This window comes from Papio anubis, chromosome 3 (genome assembly GCF_008728515.1).
Source record: "Papio anubis isolate 15944 chromosome 3, Panubis1.0, whole genome shotgun sequence".
In the NCBI taxonomy this organism is placed as follows: domain Eukaryota; kingdom Metazoa; phylum Chordata; class Mammalia; order Primates; family Cercopithecidae; genus Papio; species Papio anubis.
In genome coordinates, this window is record NC_044978.1 from 65,978,713 (window position 1) to 66,004,044 (window position 25,332).

The following is a 25,332-nucleotide window of genomic DNA, read 5'->3' on the forward strand; positions in this document are numbered from 1 at the left end:
TCTTGCTTAAAAATCTCTTTAGAGACTATTAGAAAATTATTTGGAGCACCTTTTGCTAACGGGTAAGTCTTCAGCCTTTGAGGGTAAAATCATATTCAGAGAAAAGATTATTTGAATGAAATGCACCATAAAGCTGTCTCTGGTTTAAAATCAGAGGTAACTATTATAAGGGAGACTGAATTTGTTTTAAGAAGTATAGATTGACTTTTGAAAACATTCTAAAAGAAAAGCAGTAACAGAATTCTCAGACCAAATGTAAATCGCTTCTATAGAAGATGTCTGCAGAAAACTTTTGGGGGGTAATGTTTATTAAATTTTTCTTTAAACCAAGTTCGTTAGTTTTAAATCTCACCTTGAGCAGAATCATAGTCTTTCATTTACAAAACACTTGGCTGTATGGGTTTTGTCCTTTGTGCAGATGTGGTTACATAGGTTAAATTACAAATCAAAAATCATCAAATGATTTGTATTTCAGTTAAACAGCTTAAAGAAACACATAGGTACAAGTAGGAGTTAAGTCAGTTGTGTTTCACCCTCTGTGAAATGGAACTAATAATAGTGTCTCTATGGCCAGGCACAGTGGCTCACACCTGTAATCCCTATGCTTTGGGAGGCTGAGGTGGGAGGAGAGGTTGAGCTCAGGATTTGGAGATCAGCCTGGGCAACATAGGGAAACCAAGTGTCTATGAAAATGTAATTAAGCCAGGCATGGTGGCATACACCTGTGCTGCCAGCTACTTGGGAAGCTGAGGTAGGAAGGTCGGTTGGGTCCAGGAGGTCAAGGTTGCAGTGAGTCATGATTGTGCCACTGCACACCAACCTGGGTGACAGAGTGAGACCCTATCTCAAAAACATTTTAAAAATGGATAGGTCATTGAATGTGGGCTAATTTTTTAAAAATTAAAGGTTTTTTTAAGGTTTTTTAAGGATTAAATGAGTTTATATATATAAAGTATTTAGATAAATTAGCTTATAATAAATGTCATGTAAGTGTTAACTGTGAACCTTATTAATATTTCACTGTTTCCAATTCTCAAAAATTTAAATATCTCATTTAGTTTCATTTTTCATTCATCCTGCTTATGGCAAATGTGGATTCGTATCACTGAGTGCACACACATTTTTGAGGATTCGAAATGCTCTTGAAGTTTTTTCCATATTTAGGCACAGCATTCTTATCTAGACAGATAAGCTTGTATGCAAATAAGATGGTTTCTACTAAAGGGCTCCAACCCATCCATTAATCATGGGATAACTATATACTTACAGCTTTCAAGAAAACATCTATAAATATCTATCCATCAACAAATATTCACTGCATGCCAGCTATATCCAAGGAACATGTTGGGAGCTGTGGAAATACAAGGAAGGAAAAGTCATGAGCCTCATCCTCAAGAAGTCTGCCAGTTGAAGAAAGGAGGAAAATTTGCATACGAAGATGAATGGCTGTTTAAGAGAGCACATGGTAAGTGCTAAGTGACCAGGCACAGTGTCCATCCATAATGATATATTTAGTAGAACACAGGCACATAGGTGAAGAAATCCCTGAGGACTAGGGTGATTCAAACATCCTTTCAGAGGAGATGGACTTAAGCCAAGGATTAAGGGATGAGTAAGATTCCAAAAAAGGAGGGAGAAAGGCATGAACAAAGGTGAAGATAGATTTTTAGTTGACAATGGGAGGTCTACACTGCCAAAGCAGAGCTAGTTTAAAGAAATTGTCGGAGAGTTAGCACAGGTATTGAGACTCTTGAAGACCAACCTAAAGAATTTCGACTTTATAAGTGATATGGAATAGGGGTTTTTGAACAATGCTTTGACATGAGTAAAGTGGTATTTTATTTTTTTTTTTTTTTTTTATTTTTTTTGAGATGGAGTTTCACTCTTGCTGCCCAGGCTGGAGTGCAATGGTACAATCTCGGCTCACTGCAACCTCTGCCTCCCAGGTTCAAGCGATTCTCCTGCCTCAGCCTCCTGAGTAGCTGGGATTACAGGTGGCTGCTACCACCCCCAGCTAATTTTTTTGTATTTTTAGTAGAGATGGGGTTTCACTATGTTGGCCAGGCCGGCCTCGAACTCGTGAACTCAGGTGATCCACCGGCCTTGGCCTGCCAAAGTGCTGGAATTACCGGTGTGAGCCACCTCTCCCAGCCGTAAAGTGATATTTTTAAAGTTTTTCTACATTTAGGGTCCATACCATCTCCTATGACTGAATCATCTGTGGATATAGGTATTTATGATTCCCTTCTCTCCAATTTTCAAGAATTTTGTGGTCCATTTGCCTATGTTTACAGCACCTTCGGTTCATATAATCCCTCAGATTTGAGTTCATCTTTCCAAAACAGGAGAAGATTGAGGTAACAGACTTGGGATTTGCTGCAAACTCTCTTCCCACACCCAGATTGATATACCTAATATGTAACTTCCATAATTTTATGCTCTTATAAACACAGTAATCACATATATATATGAAATTATTTTATTATCATTGTCATATTTACAAAAGCAACATGCATTACATGTGCTTTGCATTGTGTGTTGGCCACTAAGTTATGCACCATGAAAATGCCTCCAAGTGATATTTAAGTCATTCTCTTTACTATTTCATGAAGTAAGAAAAACTATTATTTATTGAGTTACAATGTGCCAGGCACTGTTCCCACATATGTTACCTATATCATTTCATTTGATTCTCACAAAACCTTATGAGATTGGTGTCATTATTGTCCTCGTTTTATAGATGAGAAAACTAAGACACAGGGGCTAAACACTTTTCCCAGGACCATTCACTGTATGTTTAAGATTAACACTGAAATGGATTAAAGCCCAGGCATCTGACGCTAAAGCCATACCATTAACCATTATGCCACACTGCTTAGCCCAGTAGTGGTGGAGCTCCCAATCCACCCCTCACTAATGGGCATTCTCTTTGATTCTGGATTTTTGCCACTATAATACTGCTGCAATAAATATCCTTAGTCATACATCCTGATCTATGGGTGTTTTTCTTTCTTTCATTCAACAAATATTTACTGAATGCCTCCTCAGTGCCAGGGACTATTCTGGATGCTGGAGTTCCAGTGGTGAAGGAGACCGATGAGGTTCTTGTTTTCATAGAGCTCACATTCTTGTGGGAAGACAATAAATGAATGAATCAATCAACAAATGAGGGAATAAATGAAGAATATGAAAAATAGGAGATAAGAGTAAGTCATATACAGAGAGTTAAAATAGGGTAATGCAATATAGGCAGCCACTTGGTAATAACTATAGATATTTTTAATATGATACAGACTTCCAAGTATGAGATTGCTAGGTTGAAAGGATATATGTATTTTTAGTTTTTAATAATTATTGTTACTTTGCTTCACAAAACCCTTAATAATTCTCATTTCTACCAACAGTAAAAATACAGATTTTATTATTATTTCTTTTTCTTTTTGGACACAGAGTCTTGTTCTGTTGCCCAGGCTGGAATGCAGTGGCACGATCTCAGCTCACTGCAACCTCCACCTCTTAGGGTCAGGTGATTCTCTTGCCTCAGCCTCCCAAGTAGCTGGAACTACAGGGGTATGCCACCACCCTCCATTAATTTTTTGTGTTTGTCAGGCTGGTCTCAAACTCCCGAGCTCAGGTAATCTGCCTGCCTCAGCCTCCCAAAGTGCTAGGATTGCAAGTATGAGCCACGGCGCCTGACCAGAGATGCAGATTTTTTTAAATAAACTTTTTTTGTCTTCCTTCTATGACACTAAGAGAACTTCAAAAGATTCTTCCTTCTCAATAACTATAGTGACCTATTTCAAATTCAATATAAATGTATACCAGGTACAAGGTAAATCTCATTTTCTATACTTTTATATATGTATATATATATGCCTCTGAAATCAAGAATGTGCATCTCACTGAATACTCTCAAAGAAATGTATGTGCTTGCTGCTTGTTGATAAAATGGGGTGGGTAGAGAATGGTCTTGTCTCATGTTCTTAGTACAGACAGTGGAAGAGTTAACATTTCTTAAAGATAGTTGATCACATTTAATTTTTAGAAAACAGCAAGGAAGCAAGTCTAATAAATTGAAAGGGACTCCTATAAAGAAAAATCTTGATAAACATTAAAAACAACCCTTGAGGGGCTGAAGTGTTTTCAGGAGTAGCAATCAAAAGAATACCACAGAATCTATCATCCATAGCCTATGGAATTAGACTTTCCCATCACATCCCCTTTCCTTGTTTATAGACCTGCCTGGTTATCACCAGTTCCAGGGGACTGTCATTATTTCAAGGACTCATAAATATGCAACAGGTATTTCATGGGAGAAAATGCAACTGAATAACTTCTAACCACCCTAAGAAAGAGATAGGAGAAGTGTCTGTCTGGCTCTCCCCAGTCTCCCGACCCCTCCACTCATTCTAAGGAAAAGCAAGGAGGCAGCACTCAGACCTGGCTTCTCCGCAGAATACCCTGCCAATCCAGAGAGAGGGGATGACAGCATCCATATCAAAATCTAACTTCTCACTTTAAAGGTCTGCATGCTTTTTGGGCGCAGGAAGGAAGGTAGGGTTTTATTTTAACCATGTTTCACAAGCAAAAGCAATGGAAAGAATTCCACGCCTAATCTTTGTTTTTCCTCCCTTGAAATTTGATCATATTCCTAACTTTAGTCATACTGCCTGGTTTCCTTTCCTTAATGGAGTGAAATTTATGTCTGTGATTAGAGAATTGGCTTGGGAAAACCATTTGCGTTTTAAAAGTTATATGTTTTAAGAATAATAGATATGGAAATCCTGGAAGAAACCCAGTGTGTTTTGGATGTTAATACAGACATCATAATGACTTGCTATTTCTATCCCCAGTTAGTAAGTAATGGGCATTTTAAATGTATTGAGGATGGGGAGGAGGATGAAACTTTGAATTGAAAATTTTCACAAAGAGCATAGTGATACATTTAGTTATAGCTCAGATGTATAGCTTTTCGCCTAAAATATGAGAAGATTGTTTTGAAAATAAAGAATAATGTGACAGTCATTAAAAAGTAGCTTTGCTGGAAGTGCATTTAATACATGTGTGATCCTTGAACTCTAGCATTCATAGTCATAGGGGAAAAAGTAATCAGATATTCCTTGCTTTATGACATAGATATATTCCTTTCAAATATATTTTTCAATGTATTAGGGAAAGTCACTAAAAATGAAGCAATGTGGTCAGTCCTTAAGGGGACAAGGGACAAGGCAACAAAATGACCTTTACCAAATCACAAACAGGATAAATTCCCCCTGGTTGGAGGCTGCAGGGAAGGAGCAAGAGCTCCGTCCTCATAGCTGCACAAACCTGGGTATAAATCCCTCTACATTCTTGCTATGTGGCTTAGAGTACCTAATATTCCTGAGCTTCATCTGCAAAATGGGGTGTTATCAGTACCTCACTGCAGAGGGGTTTATGAAGGTGAAATGAGATCATGTGTGTAAAACAGGGAAGGCATTTATTTCATTTTGGTTCCCTCCTTCTTCCCACCCCATTGTTAGCATGGCTTTGAGATCACTGAATTGGAAGAAAGGAGCCCAACAGAAACAGAAGAGTTGGATATGGGGTAAAAATGAAGGGCTGCTTGGGAGTGGTCAGTATTGATTTGGCAGAACAAAGAACCAAAGAAATGCCACCAATACCTGAAACAGAACCTGCCGCCAGCCCTCTGCTACAGAGAAAAAATGCTTTAGTAATATGAATAATTGCCTCCTAATGCTTTTCATTTCTGAGTTTTTCTAATCAAGACATACCCATTCATTTACGTACTTGCTGTTACTGCAGGTACGTAGCTTTGCGCTACTGTAAATATACTGTTTATGTCACTCACTTCAAGACTGTTCATTTAAGTTAAAGGTCTGTGATAGTCCTTATCCAAAAATAAGTCAAAATATTTATTAATTTTTTTACAACAAGATAGTTTCAAAAATACAGTCCATGATATCCTAAGCATAACAAAAAAGAAAAACTGAATGTATGACCCCAAGCAGTTCATGTAACATAAAAATTTTCAAATTCTCAAATATCACTATCAGATAACATCCTCTTCCTTGTAGGAAAGTATATTTGAAAAGTATAGGTGTAGGTGACCCTGTAGGCTTTTTTATATATTATTTCTTTAGAGACAGTCTCACTCTGTCACCCAGGCTAGAGTACAGCAGCTGCACAATCATAGCTCACTGCAACCTTGAACTCTAGGCTCAAGCAATCCTCCTACCTCAGCCTCCCAAGTAGCTGAAACTATAGGCACTTGCCACCATGCCTGGCTACATCTTATTTTTTGCAGAGATGGGGTCTCACTATGTTGCCCAAGCTGGTCTCAACCTCCTGGGCTCAAGCGATCCTCCTGCTTTGGCCTCCCAAAGCACTGGGATTATAGGTATGAGCCACTGTGCCCAGCCTTAGGCCTATTTTAATGAAATTTAAAACACAGAATTTAAAAGTGTGTAAAAATATTTTCTCACTAAGAACTTTCATATCTTAGGCCTTCATTTGTCATTTCTATCAAAGAAAGTCTCAAGTGACTTTGTTTAGAGGTCACTTTTCACAAAGGAACCAACTGTTGATCACTCCACCAGAGTTACTGGCTGCATCTATCAGGATGTGTGATCCACTAAGGTGGCTGGGTAGTTTATTCACTGCACAAGGGCTTGCTCCCACACACAAGATGAAATTTCAGTTTTGGGCACCATGGATATTGCAAATTATAATATGATGGATCTTTAGGATGCCTTATGAACAGATGAAACTGCCAATGTTATCTCCACAAATGTCAAAGGCCTAATATTATAGATATAGGAGGCAGGATGCAGTTAATCTTGTCCCCCAATCACGAGCACGTACAGGAACTGGCAGGAAGTAATACACGCTTTAAACCAATTTTAAGGCCATGATCTTTTGCAGATAGATGTCTGTATTCTTTTGAACAGAGAAGTGTAGTGGTCAGATATGTCTTGGGAAATCCATGTCCTTCCTCAAGAGACCTGTCAGATGATGAGAAAATTATCTTTACTCAAGTATCTAAATTACCCAATTTCATTACACCATGGTGTGGACCATCACAGCCAAGGAAAATTTTTAAATTCATCTTTCTTTTGTCTCCTTTTCCCTGAAACCTGCCTACAGAGTCAGCTAGGTGCTTGGTTTTATAGACAATTTGTCACAGTTTTTTTTTCATAGCTAAAGATTACTGAAATATTTGAGCCTTTTTTAAGACATGGTCTCGCTATGTTGCCCAAGCTGGCATGCAGTAGCTATTCATAGGAACAATCATAGCTGCCTCAAACTCCCAGCCTCCAGTAATCCTCCTGTCTCAGCCTCCCAAATAGCTGGGACTACAGGCTCACTCTGCACCTAGCTGAGACTCATTTTTTAACTTCACATTGTAAAAAGCAAAGAGTCAATTCATTCATGTAAGTTTTTTAAAAGCCAATTAAGTACATAAACCATTACTTGTGTAATACAAGTTCATATAACGAAAAATTCTCCTTTTTTAAAACCTTTAGGTCTTTTGGCATCACATAGATACATATATAGATGGTTTCAAATGGTACCAATCTTCAAATAAAAATATTTAAATAAGATTTCATACTAACATGGCTTTATCCTAGCATTCCTTAAACAGATGCAGAAAAATTCCATTCTAATAAATTATCTGCTCCCACTGCTGCCAACATCCACTCCATCACTCCACCAGCCCTAAATTGCTTTATTGCAGTAGAATTATTTTATAATGTTAAATTGCTATAATTCGGTTTCCAGGCTAGAGGAAAAGCAGCACATATAGTCAGTCTTTCAGAGACACATTAGCAAATGAAAAGTATATTGTAGAAGAACTAAGGAAGTAGGGCAAGGAACTTTGTGGGAAGAAGGAAGTAACTCCTACAGGCTATTTACCCCTTTTACCCCACCCTCTTTGTGTATTCCTGGGGTTTGCTTTGGTTTGGGTAGAGGGATGTTTGAGGTAGTGAGTGATCATAATAAAAGGTGATTGCACCTTGATGACAGGGCTAAAGAATCTTGGAGAGTTCAGCTGTGGCTCCACTACCTCTCTGTTTTCTCCCCAGTTCCTAATGTCTTTCATGCTCATCTGAATCCTTTCCATGTAAAGAGTGACTGATACGGGGACCACAGCAAACATTTCTGAAACACAATTTCTTGCTGTAGAAAATGAGTTGTAATCAAAATCAATAAAGCACCATTCCTGTGAGCCTCTACCTGACATAGAAACGATATCATTCTACCCAACACTTCTTTGAAGTGAGATTCCACCACTACCTACTCCTTCATTTAATAAAGATTCATTTTGAATTATTATGCATCGAGTCCTCTGATAGACACGGGGCAAGGAGAAGGGGAGAGACAAAGAGGAAATGACAAGAATATGGGCCTTGCCATCAGTTTTCTTGGAAGGGGGTGGTTGAGGGAATGAGGCATTGTAAGAGAGGAATGTAAAAATCTAACTTCTTGTAGTTCTTTTTCCCCTTTAATCAAGCCCACATGTTTAACACCAGGAACTAAATGTGGTGAGGAGGGAAGGATTATAAAAATGTTCACTTTCATCCTACAGATATGAGAAAACAAGAACATACTGCCATTACTCGACAACTTTATAGCTCCAAATAATGCTAGCATGCAGTAAATCAATGCAGGCTTTCGCTGGCTCATGGAATGCATACCTCACGTTTGCTCTGAGAGGGAGCCTGTGTGATTCTATCTAGTGCCAGGCTGCCAATGCCCCTGGACGGGATTGAGGAGAAAGGGCTGGGGTCGACAGAGGGAGGCGGGGGTCCAATCTGCTCTCAGAGCCAACAAAAGTCTCCAACCCCCAGTCCCTCAACAACCTTCCTTCTCTTCTTAAGGAATGACAGAAATCAGGAAATATTACTTCGGCTTGCAGGCTTCTGTCCTGGCCTATCAAACCCACAGAGAAGTCTCAGCAAATTACTGGAAACTGCACTTTGAACTTAGTCCCTGGCAAGGAGCCCAGTCAAACAGAAATGTAAAAGTTCCTTTCCTCCACGGGGCCCCTGCACCAGGGTGTCCCTATAGACACTCTAGAGCTGATTGCAACAGGTTGGAATGAGGCCCCGCGCCAGGAAAACAAGCCCTGACCAGTATGATTTCCTACTGCCTGTGTTGTTTCTTAAAAAGGTTTTTTTTGGCTTGTTCTCCCTCGTTTTGTTGGACTAGGTTACAGGCTCAGGTCCCATCGAGGAAAAGACTGGCACCATTTTCACAAAATGCTTAATCCTTGTTTAGTTCGAAAACTGCTCCATCAGCCCCACCAGTAAGTGTAGTCATGTTGGGGGGCAGCTAGGGGGAGGGACTGGTCAGGCCAGTTGCTAAGCAAATTCTTAGAACTCCCAGGGAATCGAGAAGTAATTAGCTTGTAAACCCTGCAGATATTTCTACCTCCGACAAGGGAGACAATATTTCTCTGCCCACCAGGCTTCACTACGTGGTACTAAAATAAACCAACAACAGGGACTGTCACGAAATGAACAGCCCCAGCCGTGCCCGGTCCCATAGCTACTTCTCCTTCATAAGCAGAAACAGAATATTACCCTCTTTCTAACTCTGTTATATTTCTCTCTAAGAAAACTCATTTGTACAAGCAAATAAACTGACTCATTATAAAACTAAGAGGTCAACAAGAGGCAGATAAAACTAAAGGTTAGACAGCTGGAGAAACAAGCCTCTCTTCCAGCTGCAATGGGAGCTCCTTCGGAGGAAGCAACAAGTGCCCCGGGGGATCCATCGTCAACCTGGGAAGAGGAGGGGGCAAGAGGAGAAAAAGGCACTCCAGCACACTCAAAGCCCATTTCTGTTGGATCAAACATTCCTTTAAAACTAAAACTGATGCGAATCACAGCCAGATCTGGCCAGCAGTGACCTAACTCTCTTAATGTGCAATTATTTTCACTGTTTTCTCATAATGGGTTATTTTTCTACATTTGTATTGTTGCATACACAAAGTGTAAACAGGGCAGTGATCTACTCTTCTGATAATTTTATAAAGAAAATTTCCCAAATGTGTTTTTTAAAGCCCTACATTCTCCCTAAAGGTTTCACATGGATTGGTAGAACTGCTTGTTCTCTCAGCCCACAGCTTCCCCCTTCCCTGCCTCCCTGACCTCCAACTGACCCAGTTCTGTAATAATCAACAGTCAATGAACACCACACAATTCAAAAAAAAAAAAAAAAAAAGCTATTGGGCAAAGTCGCAGTTAGGGCACTCCTGGTTAGCCCTGTCATTTTTGAGGGAGGTTCCCACAGGTTTTCTATTCTGATTGTTAAGGCAAAACTCCCGCATGGTATTTATCATCTGTTTCCCCCTCTCCCGGCTCCCAGTGGTTCTCGTAGAAGTAATGTAAGAAAGAACAACAAACCCAGGTTTCATATCAAGTCTACAAAGATAGTACATTCAAGGTGAATCATTCTCTCATCCAAGTAGTCGATGTACATTCATTATTATTCCCTCTAACAAAGCAAGTGTTACCATACATAGATCCCTCTTAGTCTCTATGTCCTCATTTGCAAAATAATCTGGTAGAAAAATACCTACCTCCTGGGGATGTTGTTCCAAGAGATGACAAGTGTGGGTGGTCACACCCAGCACACAGGAGATTCCCCGGGAAAAACTGCAAATAGAAGGCTGGATGCTAGATAAGAGGTGGGAGCTGGAGTGGGGCCTCTGGGTAGCAGAAGAACAAAGTCTGCTGGAGAGTATGCACTCCCTAAGAGAAAGGGCAAATGGTGTAAAGCAAAGTCAGGAACTTAACTGGGTGGGTATCAGGAATTAGAGCAGTGTGAGCCAGGCACAGTGGCTCTACCTGTAATCGCAACCACTCAGAGACTGAGGCGGGACAATTGCTTAAGGCCAGGAGTTCAAGACCAGCCTAAGCAACATAGTGAGACCCAGCCCATACAAGAAAAAATAATAATAATAAGAGCAGTGCCTCTTGAACTCTGGTGAGTGAGAGAACCCCAGGAGGGCTGGAACAACAAGAAGACCGCTCTGCGGCCACGACCCCTTCCCCAGAGGTTCAGATCCAGTCGGCCTGGCCAGACCCCAGGTGGTTCTGATGTGGGACATCCACAAACCCACTGAGAAACACCAAATGAGAGAGTGCGAGGAAGAGGAAGAGGGTTAGGGTGAAGTGGAGGGGGATGGAAGGCAGCAAGAGACACCCTAGGAAATGGGCGAACCTGGTGTGTAGTAGCAGCACAGGCTCAAAGGAGGAGAGCGCTTGCTAAGGGGCTGGAGTTGGGTTAGAACCAGCAGCCACAGGGAGGGCAAGAACGCAGGACTCAGACAAGTCCTTGATTCTTTATGGGTTCAGTGGAGAGGTAGAAGGAGATTATTTTGGTTTATGTTATTAAATGCTAAAATTCTATTTAAAAAATACAATACCCAAGCAATCATTTTGAAATTTGAATTATGGGGCCGGGCGCGGTGGCTCAAGCCTGTAATCCCAGCACTTTGGGAGGCCGAGACGGGCGGATCACGAGGTCAGGAGATCGAGACCAGCCTGGCTAACACGGTGAAAACCCATCTCTACTAAAAAATACAAAAAACTAGCTGGGCGAGGAGGCGGGCGCCTGTAGTCCCAGCTACTCGGGAGGCTGAGGCAGGAGAATGGCGTGAACCTGGGAGGCAGAGCTTGCAGTGAGCTGAGATCTGGCCACTGCACTCCAGCCTGGGTGACAGAGCAAGACTCCATCTCAAAAAAAAAAAAAAAGAAATTTGAATTATGCTGACAGGATGTTCAAGTGAAAGTACTCTGAAATTCAGATGAATCCAAGCTCCTTTCAGGAAAGAAGCTTCTTTCAAGTAATATAGGTAGTTGGCTGCCAAAGTCACACAACCAAATCATCATGATCTACATAGATCTAAAACCACCCTATGTACACTACTAACAACAGGTTATTCACTTGTAATCATCTACTTCTTCAATGTCTTACTTACATTACTGACCCAAAACATGAACTTCTATTCTAAGACACAGAGACACAGAAAGCTAGAAGAGCTCAGGTTGCAAAGAAGGCCTCCATTTCATTTCAGCAATCCAAGGAGCCATGAACTTCAGTTGTGTCAAATCACATGGAAAACTAGAACCATGTGGGTGATGACTAGCTACAAGTGAGGGGAAAATTCAGAATGCTTCCAAATCAAACGTTCCAATTCCCATCTCCACTCATGGGGGACCATAGCCACCCTTCTGATAACAACAGGGAGAAAATTGCATTTATAAGGCAACTTAAAAAAAAGTAATTGCCTTATAGAGAAAGCAATACTAAGATCCTCAGAATCAAAGGAAAAGGGATGAAAATTTGGAGGAAAAAAATGTCTAGGAGATGCAGCATGTGACTAACAGATTTCCAGAAAGAGAGAAAAGAGTATATATCGTGGAAGAAATTGTCAAAGAAATAATGTGAGAAAATTCCCCATCAGGCCGGGCACAGTGGCTCATGCCTATAATCCCAGCACTTTGGGAGGCCGAGGTGGGCAGATCACCTGAGGTCAGGAGTTCGAGACCAGCCTGGCCAACATGGTGGAACCCTGTCTCTACAAAAAGTACAAAAATGCTGGATGTGGTGGCACACACCTATAATCCCAGCTACTTGGGAGGCTGAGGCAGAAGAATTGCTTGAATCCAGGAGACAGAGGTTGCAATGAGCCAAGATCGCACCATTGCATTCCAGCCTGGGCGACAGAGCAAGACTCTGTCTCAAAAAAAAAAAAAAAAAAAAAAAAAAAAAAAAAAAAAAAACACACACACACACAAAGAAAATTCCCCATACATGAGAGATATGAGTGAGGGTCCATTAGGTGGAAAGTATATTGAATAATAAAAGATTTACAGCAAAGCACTTCCATGTCAAATTGAGATGGTCCTGAAGCTTCTGTAAGAGAAAAAAGGCCACAAATAAAGGACAAGTAGTCAAATTGCTATCCCACCCCTCAGCAGCAATACCTGGAGCCATCAGGCAAGCGAACAACATCAGGAAAGCAAAATTTGAATGCCTTCAGAAATCTGAAGGAAAAGGCTATCCAACCTAGATTGGATCTATAGTGTTAGGATTTAGGATTTATAGTATCATTATCTAGGCATACTACTAACACTATACGTTACACACAGACTGGGTGGAGACTACTCTCTCTTCTCTTGCTGAGCATGTCTTTTTTGAGGCCTTTCCTTGGGATTATCTGACCCGGATTGCCTCATTTAAGGAGGTGCTTTTACCTAGGCAAGATACACTAGAAGCTTTCTCCATAATGCCCCATGTTCATGGACTTAAAGTCTGCTGCCTGAGCTCAAGAGCCCTTGCCTTAATTCTTAGTCTCTTGACCACTATTACTATTAACCTTGCTACGTGTCCCCAAGCCCCATCCAATTTGGCCCTCACTTCCATATTTCCATTATAAGCTTTTCTCCTGAACCCAGGGATGCTGAATATGACTCTCTACTTACATCCCTCTTTAATACATGGGGCAGCCCTCACTTAGTCTGTTGCACTCAAACAATGGGTCTGAGACAGGAAAGATCACATGGAGCCAGGTTGAGGCTCAGAGCAAAAAGTACATAAGGGAATCTGCTACTAAAAAATGCCTCTGGACTACAATTGAAGAGCTTTCTGCTTTGTTCACATTTGAGCTCATTGAGGTGGAAAAACACATAGGTATTCTGGGCAGAAGTCCTTTTAAGAAATAGGCATTTTCCTGTAACATCATCTTTGTCGTGACTCTCAGGATCCTTAAGCCCAAAGGTGGGAAAGAATTTCTCTGGAGTTTGGGTGCAGCAGAGAAGAGAAAAGGTAAACCTACTGCCTTACTCCATTATGATTAACAGAGTCCCCTAAGGAACAACTTACGAAGCTCAAGAAAGCATCTGAGACATTAAGATAAAAAAAAATAGGTCAACTTAATATTTACTTAGAAATGTACAATACAAACTTCCCCAAGCTCCAGTCCCGGAGCAAATAAACTGCAGTTTGTTGAACAAACTCAACACGTCCAAAACCTAATTCATTACCTTCTTTCCTAAAACTCCAACATCCTTACTTTAGTCAATGGCATTACCAGCATCCCCTTCACATGGTTCCCAAGCTAGGTGTGATTTTTGTATCCTCCCACTCCCTCACGCCAGCTGACAAAACCCCATCACACCTGGAGAATCCTGTCGGCCTTCCTCTGCATTGGCTCTCCCTTCTGTAACCTACCCACATTCCCATGGTCACTCCAGTTCAGGCCCTCATTTCCCCCAGGTAGACCATAGTTTCCCATCTACTGCCACTGAATAAATGATTCTAGTGCTGAGTTCCAATCATTTCACACCTGTATGGGAGACCCCAGAACAGAACTCCTACTTTCTTTTTTTTTTTTTTTTTTTTTTTTTTTGAGACGGAGTCTCGCGCTGTGTCACCCAGGCTGGAGTGCAGTGGCGCGATCTCGGCTCACTGCAAGCTCCGCCTCCCAGGTTCAGGCCATTCTCCTGCCTCAGCCTCCGAGTAGCTGGGACTACAGGCGCCCGCTACCACGCCCGGCTAGTTTTTTGTATTTTTAGTAGAGACGGGGTTTCACCATGTTAGCCAGGATGGTCTCGATCTCCTGACCTCGTGATCCGCCCGCCTCGGCCTCCCAAAGTGCTGGGATTACAAGAACTCCTACTTTCAACTGAGTCACACTGCTGCTCATAATAAAGTCTATATTGGCTGGGCACAGTGGCTTCGTCTGTAATCCCGGCGCTTTGCAAGGCCGAGGCGGGTGGATCACCTGAGGTCAGGAGTTCTAGACCAGCCAGGCCAACATGGTGAAACCCTGTCTCTACTAAAAATACAAAAATTAACTGGGCATGGTGGCACTTGACTGTAATCCCAGCTGCTCGGGAGGCTGAGGCAGGAGAATCACTTGAACCCGGGAGGCGGAGGTTGCAGTGAGCCAAGATTATGCCATTGCACTCCAGCCTGGGTGACAGAGCGAGACTCTGTCCCAAAAACTAAATAAATAAAATAATAACGTCTATATTGTGACTCACGTTCTGGCCAGTGAAATGTAAAAATACTAATAATGATAAATTTTTTATTTTGAGATAAAAATACTCTTGTTGCCCAGGCTGGAGTGCAATGATGCAATCTCAGCTCACTGCAACCTCCGCCTTCCAGGTTCAAGTGATTCTCCTGCCTCAGCCTCCCAAGTAGCTGGGACTACAGGCATGCACCACCACGCCCGGTCTTCTTCTGTCTTCTTCTATCCTGCAATGCAAGTGAGGTGGGTTGGTCCAGCAGTCATTTCAGACCATGAGGTAACTGAAGATGAAAGCCTGTTCCACTAGAACAGAAAAGCAGAAAAATAGGAGAAGCCTGGATCCCTGCATGATTGCATGGAGCTGACACACCTGCTCTGAACTGCCCAACTCCAGAGTCTTTTACATGAGAAAGAATTCATCTGTACTTCGGTCACTATTTCTAAGGTCCCTGTACTCACAGCTGCATGTAAAACATAACTGACAAAGTTTTGCTCTCAAAATCATTGGTAGCTCCCAAATTCCAATGAAACAATGCCCAGATTCCTGGTCTCAGCACCATAGCAATCCCAAATCTGGACTTAAAATTCATTTCCAATCTTGTCTTCCACTCCTTTTCCTCCTGCAATTAATAACCTAGCCAAATGAAACAACTGTGATTCCCAAGGCGCATGGCTATCACCAACTGTGTTAATAGAATTGCAGATCTTTCGAGCTGAAGAGGAACAGGACCTCGGCAAGCCTCTAGAGCAGGGGCTTTATGACAGTTTTTATCAGTGAACTGTAAACTAAAACCTTACACAAAACTCCAGATGTAAAATATTTTTAAACAGCAGGCTGTTCTGCTTTTAAAACCATGAGTCTGGTCCAATTCTTATTTTATTTCCTTTTTTTTTTTTTTTTTTTTTTTTTTTTTTGAGACGGAGTCTCACTCTGTCGCCCAGGCTGGAGTACAGTGGCCGGATCTCAGCTCACTGCAAGCTCCGCCTCCCGGGTTCACGCCATTCTCCTGCCTCAGCCTCCCAAGTAGCTGGGACTACAGGGGCCCGCCACCTCGCCCGGCTAGTTTTTTGTATTTTTTAGTAGAGACGGGGTTTCACCGTGTTAGCCAGGATGGTCTCGATCTCCTGACCTCGTGATCCGCCCGTCTCGGCCTCCCAAAGTGCTGGGATTACAGGCTTGAGCCACCGCGCCCGGCCTTATTTCCTTATAGGTGAGGAAACTGAGGCTCACATAGGTGGAAGTGTGTATAATTGGTCAGAGGCTGGTTAGTAGCAGGCCTAGAACTAGAAAACAGGCTTCCCAATACCTACTCTGTCTTTTCCATTCTTTTAGTAATAAGTGATGCCAAGAGAGGTGCTCAAAGTAAAACTAAGTAGCAAGTCGTCCAATGCCCATCTTTCCAGTTAAGAGAAGAGGGACTTACAGTAAACAGGAATTTCCACGCCTTTTCAACTTCTGCCAACTAGGGTAACTAGGGATACAACAAAGCATCCTGGGGTTAAGTCCTATCAATCTGGAATTTTCCAAACACCAGAACATGTCCAATTTAGACCCATGCCCAGCGGAGCTGATGTAATTAGCCCAGCATCCAGAGAAGTGAGATTATATGCCAGGTCAGAGGATGCGTCTCCCCATGATACTCATAAAAGCCTATTGGCAGGTGTTCACACTATTAAAAAATATCAAAATGCTGGCTTCCCTGGAAAAACCAGGCAAGTTTGGTTCTTTAGTCATCATGAGGGAGTTCAACAACCACGTGTGGCAAGGTGAACTGAAGACGCCTGTGCAGTCAGACCTGCCAAAGGGTACTGGGAAAACCTTGATTCTATCTGACTGCATGCAAGGAAGGTCACTACCCCATGTAAATCAGAGGATGCATGTATCGTTGAAGACACGTTCTTCAGTGAATCATTAATGAAAGGACTTCAGAGAAGATCAAGACCCACTTCTAAAGGTGAAGTTCTGCTTTGATATTTATCTGTTTCAAATTAGGTCTCTTCTCTTCACTTGGATTATAAAACCACACGGAGAGGGCAAAGTGTACGCCACAAGATAAATATTGTCTAAGGAGAAATGAAATGGGACGCATTGTTGAGGACAGAACAGAGGAAGGGGAAGAAACAGAACTTCTGTAGGGTCCTTGGGGGCAATGGTGGCTGATGAAAGTTCTCACATGTGACTCTCGGAAGTGTCCCTGCTTCTCAGAGAGAGGGCAAGGAGAACAGAGGCGGAATGCAGCGGGCCGCCCACCTTCACTCAATGGTACCCAATTGGGGCATGCACAGGGAGCTAGCTCCTCTGGAGTCTGACGGATCTGCATCACAGCCTGACTGCGGCACACTGTGTGACCTGCGGAGAGTGACCTCTCTAAAACGTCTGTGAAATGGAGATGATAAGATAGTACCTACCCGATGGAGGTGTTAGGAGGAATAGCGCCTGGCACACGGGAAGAACTCAATACATCCCCAATACATGCTAACTACTGTCATGATTTACACTCATATATCCATCTCCCCAGATAACCCATAAATACCTTAAAAGCAGACACCATGCCCTTCCTTCCCCACAGTTCACAGAATCCATACTAGAGGCTTTAAAAGTGTTGGTTGATTGATTAATGGGCACTGGAAGGGGAGACTGAGCTCCTTAGATTACATGTGACAGCATGTTCCAGTTCTCAAAGAAACTCCCCACAAGCCCTTTATTTGGGCAGAAAGCAGCAAATTCTTGCACCCTTAAAGTATATCAAAGTGTCCCTCACTTTCCCCATTTCATAGATCAAAGAAGAAATCTGTCAGGAACAAACGAGGGACCGCGAGAGCCAGGGAAATGGACGGAGGGACAGGATTCCCAGCCGAGGCCTGCAGCTCGGGCTCCTGCCAGGGCGGCTTTGCCCTCCCCGTGTGCAGCCTCCGCGTTCAGACTTGTGCCGCAGCTCCCATAAAACCCGCTCCGCCTTTTCCTCCTGGAGATCGTCCTGCCTTTGTCTTGCAGCTCGGTTCACGCCATAAAACCCCATGGCCAACCGTGACTTTTCATTTGGAATTATCAAAGTGGTAGCTGTCTGATGCAGAAGCAAGCACCTTTTAAATAAATACATGTTTTTAATTCGTATTCAAAACACTACCTTGGCTCACCTGTCCCCTAGTTTTCTGAACAAGGTATGCATTTCCCCGGTGCAGGCAGGAAAGGTCACGTGGTCGCGCCTTCGCAGCAGCAGGCCGCCGCCTATCCCGTCTGGGGAATCAGGTTACCTGGAATGTCGGGCCACTTCTCAGAGTCTGGGTAGAGGCCGGAAGGACTCTGGGTGCGGGCAGTGAAGGACTGTGGGGAGACTAGGTGGAGAAACCAGAAACCTGGGAGGAGGAAAACAGGTTTCCCTTTCTAGGGCGCCCGTGCTGCAGGCACATGTAGTTGGGGGCTGGAGGGGGGAGGGCGGGGTGAAATGCCAGTTACTTTTGTTTGTCTTGAAACAAAGAGAGAAGAGGAGGGAGGTGCATTTTTTGCCTGCAAATATATGTGAAATGCATACCTAAAGTTGTACTGGGTGAGGACCTAAGTCGTTGACACCCACACCGTAGTGGGACAAATCAGAAGGGTCATTGTATAAGCAATGGCTACGGAGAATGGCTGTATAATAGGCGTATTATAAAATGCACACCTGGCTCCTTCAACGCTAGGGAGTGCAAAGCTACTTTCAGAGAGCCATCGAGTGAGCAATAGGATGAAGGTCTTCTTCCGTTGTGTCAGAACAAGGTTGTGCACAATATACAATTCCAGGCATTGTGCAAGTTCTTCACAGAGGCCCACGTATGCACAAGTGCGCCTGCCAACCATTTACCAACCACTGAGTCTTCTCAGTATCCCCATGATTTTTTCCTAAGACAAAGGGGGAACAATTTGCACTCTGCCCTACGGAATTTGTGAAAAATCATACGCTAACAGGCAAGTTCCTCCATGGCTTGCTTCTGAGTTTACTGTGGACAGTCTGGACTAAGGCAAGGGAAGAGTTTACCCTTTTGGGAAGGCAGAACTCTGCAGGGGAAATAGGAGAACTTCAAGATTAATCCTTAACTGGAAATGGAAGAAAAATCAGATAATATCCTTTCTGCCGTCCCCTAATACCTTCAGGAGTTCAAACGTTTTCCAAGCCCGCGGCACTTGGCAATTCTAATTACACAGTAAAATACCTAAGGTTAATGAATAACCTCCAAAGGAAGTTACTTCACATAATGACAGCAATTTCTCTGAACTAAATGTTAATAATAAGGCCTGTAATACTATGAGAAGGAAATGGTGGCAATTGGCAAATGGAACTCTGTTGCTTGGTAACAAAACCTGAGGTATGAACATTTTCTTTACCTGACGGGAAAGGGGTGGGTGGAAAGATTACAATTCCAGCCTGAACAGTTTGAAATGCAGGCAGCTTTATGAAGCCCATGGCTGTCCTGCAGCACATAAAGTGGAAGCATATGTGGTAGATCATTTTGTTAGCAGAGAGAAGTTGCAGGGGGAATAATTCCCTAAGAATTACTTAGCAGCACAGTAAAGGAAATGGGGTGTAATCTGTAAAGAGACTGAGGGCAACTTAGTTCACATTACCTGGTACAAATCACCGCTCAACAAATAGAACATTTCAGCAAAATCCATCTAACAGCTAAATCTTCTCCCCTGCCTCTCTGCTTCTGTTTGTTCCAACAGAGACAGACACACTTTGATCCTCCTGTTTGTGTTTTTCTGTTATGGAGCAACTGTGGCATTTGAGAGATGAATTAGAAAAGGAATGCAATTAAGACAACCTAACAGTGCAGTGTTCCTCGCAGAGGAAAACTTTACGCATTTGAACTGCAGGCGCATATTTAGTTGAGTAATTATTGGCAGGCTGAATTGAAAGAGCCTAGAGACAACTTCTTCCAGCTGGTCATTAATCAATAGGAAATAGCCTACAACAAGGTCATTATTACCTTAAACCATTACAAGAGCATATTCAGTGAGAGGCTAAGATAAAATTGAGGGCTTTAAATCCCTGTTTGTTTTATGGCAGTGGTTTTCAAATCTGCCAGCATATCTACATCACCTCAACAGCTCTTTTTAAAGTGCAGATTCTGGGGCCCCACTCCTGGAGATTGACACAGTAGATCCAGGATAGGTGCCTGGGAATGTGTACTTTAAATTCTCCATGGTGTTCTCATCATCAGCCAGGTGTGGGAACTGTTGCTCTAAATTATGTGAGCAGTAGAGTTTTTTGGTTTGACCAAAGATAGAAAGTGAGAGTGAATAATTTTTTTGCACTTGAAATTTAATATATTTTCATTTCTGCTCTGAAAGAAGTTTATCTGTACAGTTAGGAAAGATAAATATTCTAAGTGCATTATTTTTTATGTTTCATTTTTTAATATTAAAAAAGTGTTAAAACTGAATATTAGACCAAAAACAACTGACTTTCTGACTATACCATCATTTAATTAAAAGCTATTTTCTGTAACTTGAGCATCTTCCTAAGTAGCCAAATAAAATCATCTGCCATAGGAGCCTTAAAAGGCTCACCGTTTGCCCACAAAATGGGCCAAGTTTGTCCCCTTATCTTGGTTATTTTTTCATGGTGCTCCTTATGAAGCGTTGGCCAGTGCTTTTAAAAGCCCTTGGTAGACTTCTTTCTTTCAGTTTTCCCTTCACCACATGCTCCCTCTGAGTTCTCTCTCCAATTCTTTGATTTCTTTAAAAATAATAATCTGCTATTATTTAGCTGTGGGTCTGAATGGACTAGTATTATTTTGGCCAAATAACACAAGTAATAGACAAATAACTAGGTGGGTGGGCGACTTGATTCAAAGGAATGACTCTTGAATAGCAAGAAGATGTTTGGGACAGATTAAAATTCTGGTCCCAAAAATAATATCTTACAGACGGCGTTCTGAATCTTTAGGATCTCTGCATTCACTATGCACAATGCAGGGAATTATATATTAATAATACTTTCTAACTATATTCAAAGAAATTAAAAGCCATCATCATGAGGTCAAGAGATTGAGACCATCCTGGTCAACATGGTAAAACCCTGTCTCTACTAAAAAACTACAAAAATTAGCTGGGCGTGGTGGCACGCACCTGTAGTCCCAGCTACTTGGGAGGCTGAGGCAGGAGACTCGCTTGAACCCGGTAGGTGGAGTTTGCAGTGAGCCGAGATTGCACCACTGTACTCCAGCCTGGCAACAGAGCGAGATTCCATCTGAAAAAAAAAAAAAAAAAAAAAAAAGGAAAGGAAATTAAAAGCCATTGACTAAATAAACAAGAGAAACACTATCAAAGTAATTAAAAATAAACACTACCAGAATTTGTAGATTGCCTGAGCCACAAGAAATGGGTGCCTCACAAAGGGTAGAACTGATGACGAAAGCTATTCCCATTTTCCCCAAATCCCATACAAGTCCTCAACATGGCCATTTAGAAGCCAGAATTAGGTTCACCTTAACCCCAAATCCTAATTTATGAGAAAGTTCTTTGAAAGAGATCAAGTCTCTACCCTTACCACCATATTCTGGGACTAGTAGGAACTTCTAAGTACCTCCACTATGGTACTGATAATTCTCTGGACATTTAGAAGAACTCTCCTCATCCCCAGTCCTGCCCTGAAAGACATACAACACCTTAAAGATTACTTAGAAATTCTGATTCACCGACCTGCTTGAACTGAGGCGGCCCAACATCGTTGAAAGCTGGGAGAGCTGTTTACCCTCACATCTCGCTGTTCGAATGTGAGCCTTACAGAACGTGATTGGCCGGGCAGAGAAACGCTACTCTTCCCTGAACACTCCTGGCCACTCCCAACAGCCTCCCTTTGCTCTCACAGGACTTTTGTGGGAGCACAGTGACACCTTTCTTGAGGCATTGTGATAGTGTTGACTTATCTGTCTCCTGCATTGGAATATAAACTCTCTGAGGGCAGAAAGTGGATTTTACTCAACCACTTTCCAGGGTTGAGTTCAATACCAAGTATATTACTAAGGAATATCAGGGCTAAGGGGAGATTCTGACCAAACTAACCTAACAGGATTTTGCTGAAGGCAGGCCGGGGTGATCAGACATCGCCTGAAAGACAGTGGAGGATGAAGAACCCATCTAGGCATGGAAGGTGGTCAGACATGGAGGATGGGAGATTCATGCTAAAGTTAGCTGACTTCGTGCTAAAACTGGATTTTATAAGGAAGTACACAGATGGACCTAGGAGAAGTTTCAGGAGCCTGACTAAAATTTGATCAAGCAAAGAATCTTTGTCAAGATCTATGCTGCTAAGGATTGCTTTCTGTGTGTTAACCATTATCTTATCATTTCTCTCTCTTTTTTTTTTTCTTTCTTTTGAGTGACAGGCTAGAATACAGTGACATGTAATCATGTCACTGCACCCTCAACATCCAAGGTTCAAAAGATCCTCCCACCTCAGCCTCCCAAGTAGCTGGGACTACAGGTGCACACCACCATATCCAGCTAATTTTTTAATTTTTTGTAGAGCCAAGGTTACTCAGTATGTTGCTCAGGGTGGTCTTGAACTCCTTAATTCAAGTGATCCTCCCACCTTGGCCTCCAAAGTGCTAAGATTACAGGCATGAACCACTGTGCTCGCCATCATTTTTTTTCTTTTGAAAAGAAGACAAAACACTAGTGATGCACTTAGTCATTGATACATTAATAAGAGTTGTTATAGTTGGTGATTCTTTTGCAGATTAAAAACTCTGGTGGACTTGAGACTATAATCAGAAAGGGACACAAAAGTCAGAGTAAATAATAATGGGAAGAGACCTTTTTGCCAATATTTCACGCTGTCTACAGGTTGATCCCAAACGATTCCAGTTTTTCCCACCCCAGGGGACAGGCGACTGTGTAATGCTTGGTGATTTGGTTGACATGGGTTTGTCCCATAATCCACCACTAGGATACTGAAGATATAATATGCACCCTACTTGAGGCCTAAAATGGATAGTGATAATTTCTTGGTAAATTACTTACCTGGTACAAAAATGCACTACTCAAAATAAACTTAGGACAATTCTGACACTAACCTATAATAGATCCGCAAGGAACATAAGATAGGCATGAGAAGCTCTGGAGGTTTCATCATGGAATCTGGAGTCAGAGAGACCTTTGTTAAATTTCTGGTTCAGTCATTTTACAACTTGGATGACCCTGGGCTGGTAACCTAACCATCAGATTTCTCGTGTGTAAAATAATAACAGTAACACCCCTACTTTCTTGCAGGATTGTTTTGGATCAGCAATTACATACATAAAACAACTGGCCACTGGCATATAACAACAGTAGGTATGATGCTTTTACCACGTGCTTAATAAATGTTCATGAAATGGAATGGAATGTACCAAGACAGCATAGCCCATCAGCATAGCCCATGGTTTTTCCTCCTAGGATACACAGCCTACTTTAGACTCTTTATTATTATTATTATTATTATTATTATTTGAGACAGGGTCTCACTCTCTCACTCTGTCGCCCAGACTGCAGTGCAGTGGCGCGATCTCGTCTCACTGCAAGCTCTGCCTCCCAAGTTCACGCCACCCTCCTGCCTCAGCCTCCTGAGTAGCTGGGACTACAGGCGCCTGCCACCACGCCCGGCTAATTTTTTGTGTTTTTAATGGAGACGGGGTTTCAACGTGTTAGCCTGGATGGTACACTCTTAATTCTTTCTTTTTTTTTTATTTTTTTTGAGATGGAGTCTCACTCTGTCACCCAGGCTGGAGTGCAGTGGCACGATCTGGGCTCACTGCAAACTCCACCTCCCAGGTTTAAGTGATTCTCCTGTCTCAGCCTCCTGAGTAGCTGGGATTACAGGCATGCACCACCACGCCCGGCTAACTTTTGTATTTTTAGTAAAAAAAACGGGTTTTCATCATGTTGGTCAGCCTCCTCTCAAACTCCTGACCTCATGATCCGCCCACCTTGGCCTCCCAAAGTGCTGGGATTACAGGTGTGAGCCACTACGCCCAGCCGACAATCTTCATTCTTAATGCACAAGAGAGTATTAGGATTTGCTAAAAGTTGAGTCCCCATAACACAAAATGAATGAGAGATTAAATTGTTTTCCAGTTAATTTGATCACTAAACATGGTTAAACCCCATAATTTAAATTATTATACTTCTTGGGTTGACTAAATGTATATGCTCAAAACTGTAAAACTGCTTCTACTGGTGAGCATCAAGGACATAGTATTAAGAAACTTTATTCTTTAAAATCATGGACCTTGAGAAAGCTGCCCGTTTTAAATCTTATCAGGGATTACAAGTCAAAATGAAACAACTTTAAGCTGAGTAGGTTAAAGCAATGTAGCTTTGGTCCAAGAGCCAATCACCATATTCCCTACTTCTGTTAAGAGATAATAAAAAGTTTTCTCTTTTCTGTTAGAACTAATCGAAACCCTCTGCACTCACTCATAAACGTATATAAGTCCTGTTCAATCTTAAAAGAGACTGTGTTCCAATATTCAATCTGCCTTGCTCAACGAGGTAAATTTAGCCTTTTCCCCCTAGAATTGACAGTCTGTTCATCTGAACAACAAAACCCATAGTATGTGTAGTCCTTAAAGCTTCTATGAGGAAGAGGCCCTGATCTGAATGTCCACTTTTGGGTAACTTTATGCCATTACCATTGGAGAATTGAGGCTTCTCTCTCTTTTTTTTTTTTTTTAAAGACAGAGTCTCGCTCTGTCGCCCAGGCCAGAGTGCAGTGGTGCGATCTCGGTTCACTGCAAGCTCCGCCTCCCGGGTTCACGCCATTTTCCTGCCTCAGCCTCCCGAGTAGCTGGGACTACAGGCGCCCAACACCACGCCAGCTAACTTCTTTGTATTTTTAGTAGAGACAGGGTTTCACCGTGTTAGCCAGAATGGTCTGAATCTCCTGACCTCGTGATCTGCCCGCCTCAGCCTCCCAAAGTGCTGGGATTACAGGCGTGAGCCACAGCGCCCAGCCGAGGCTTCTCTTTTAAACCATGCTCCTTAAACATTTCTACTACTGTAGAGTATTTACCCCTGTCTTGTGTCCTCTAAAACGTAGCATATGTGGTTTCTGCTTAGAATAAACTCTGAACACTGGTGATATCAGAGGATACAAATTGGGTAATCTCCAGGTAGCTGAGCTTTTTGAGCTTGACCTAGGTGGACACCGATCGGAATGTTAATGATCTGTCCAATTCCTACTTCTGGTTCACCTTCAAATTGACTTCCCAAGGACTTCAAGGGTTCTCTTACTTCTCATGGCCCCAAAGGGTGAGGG

General features: G+C 42.3%; 1 long non-coding RNA gene across 2 annotated transcripts in view; it reads right to left on the bottom strand.

Moving 5' to 3' along the window:
• LOC108580418 overlaps nucleotides 1–19,151 on the bottom strand; it is a 187,566-nt gene extending 168,415 nt beyond the window's left edge. For both annotated transcript variants that reach the window (XR_004182691.1, XR_001902827.3), the window contains exon 1: nucleotides 18,191–19,151. This is a non-coding gene — a long non-coding RNA (uncharacterized LOC108580418). The remainder of the gene's footprint in view (nucleotides 1–18,190) is intronic.
• Between the last annotated feature and the right edge of the window lie 6,181 nt (nucleotides 19,152–25,332).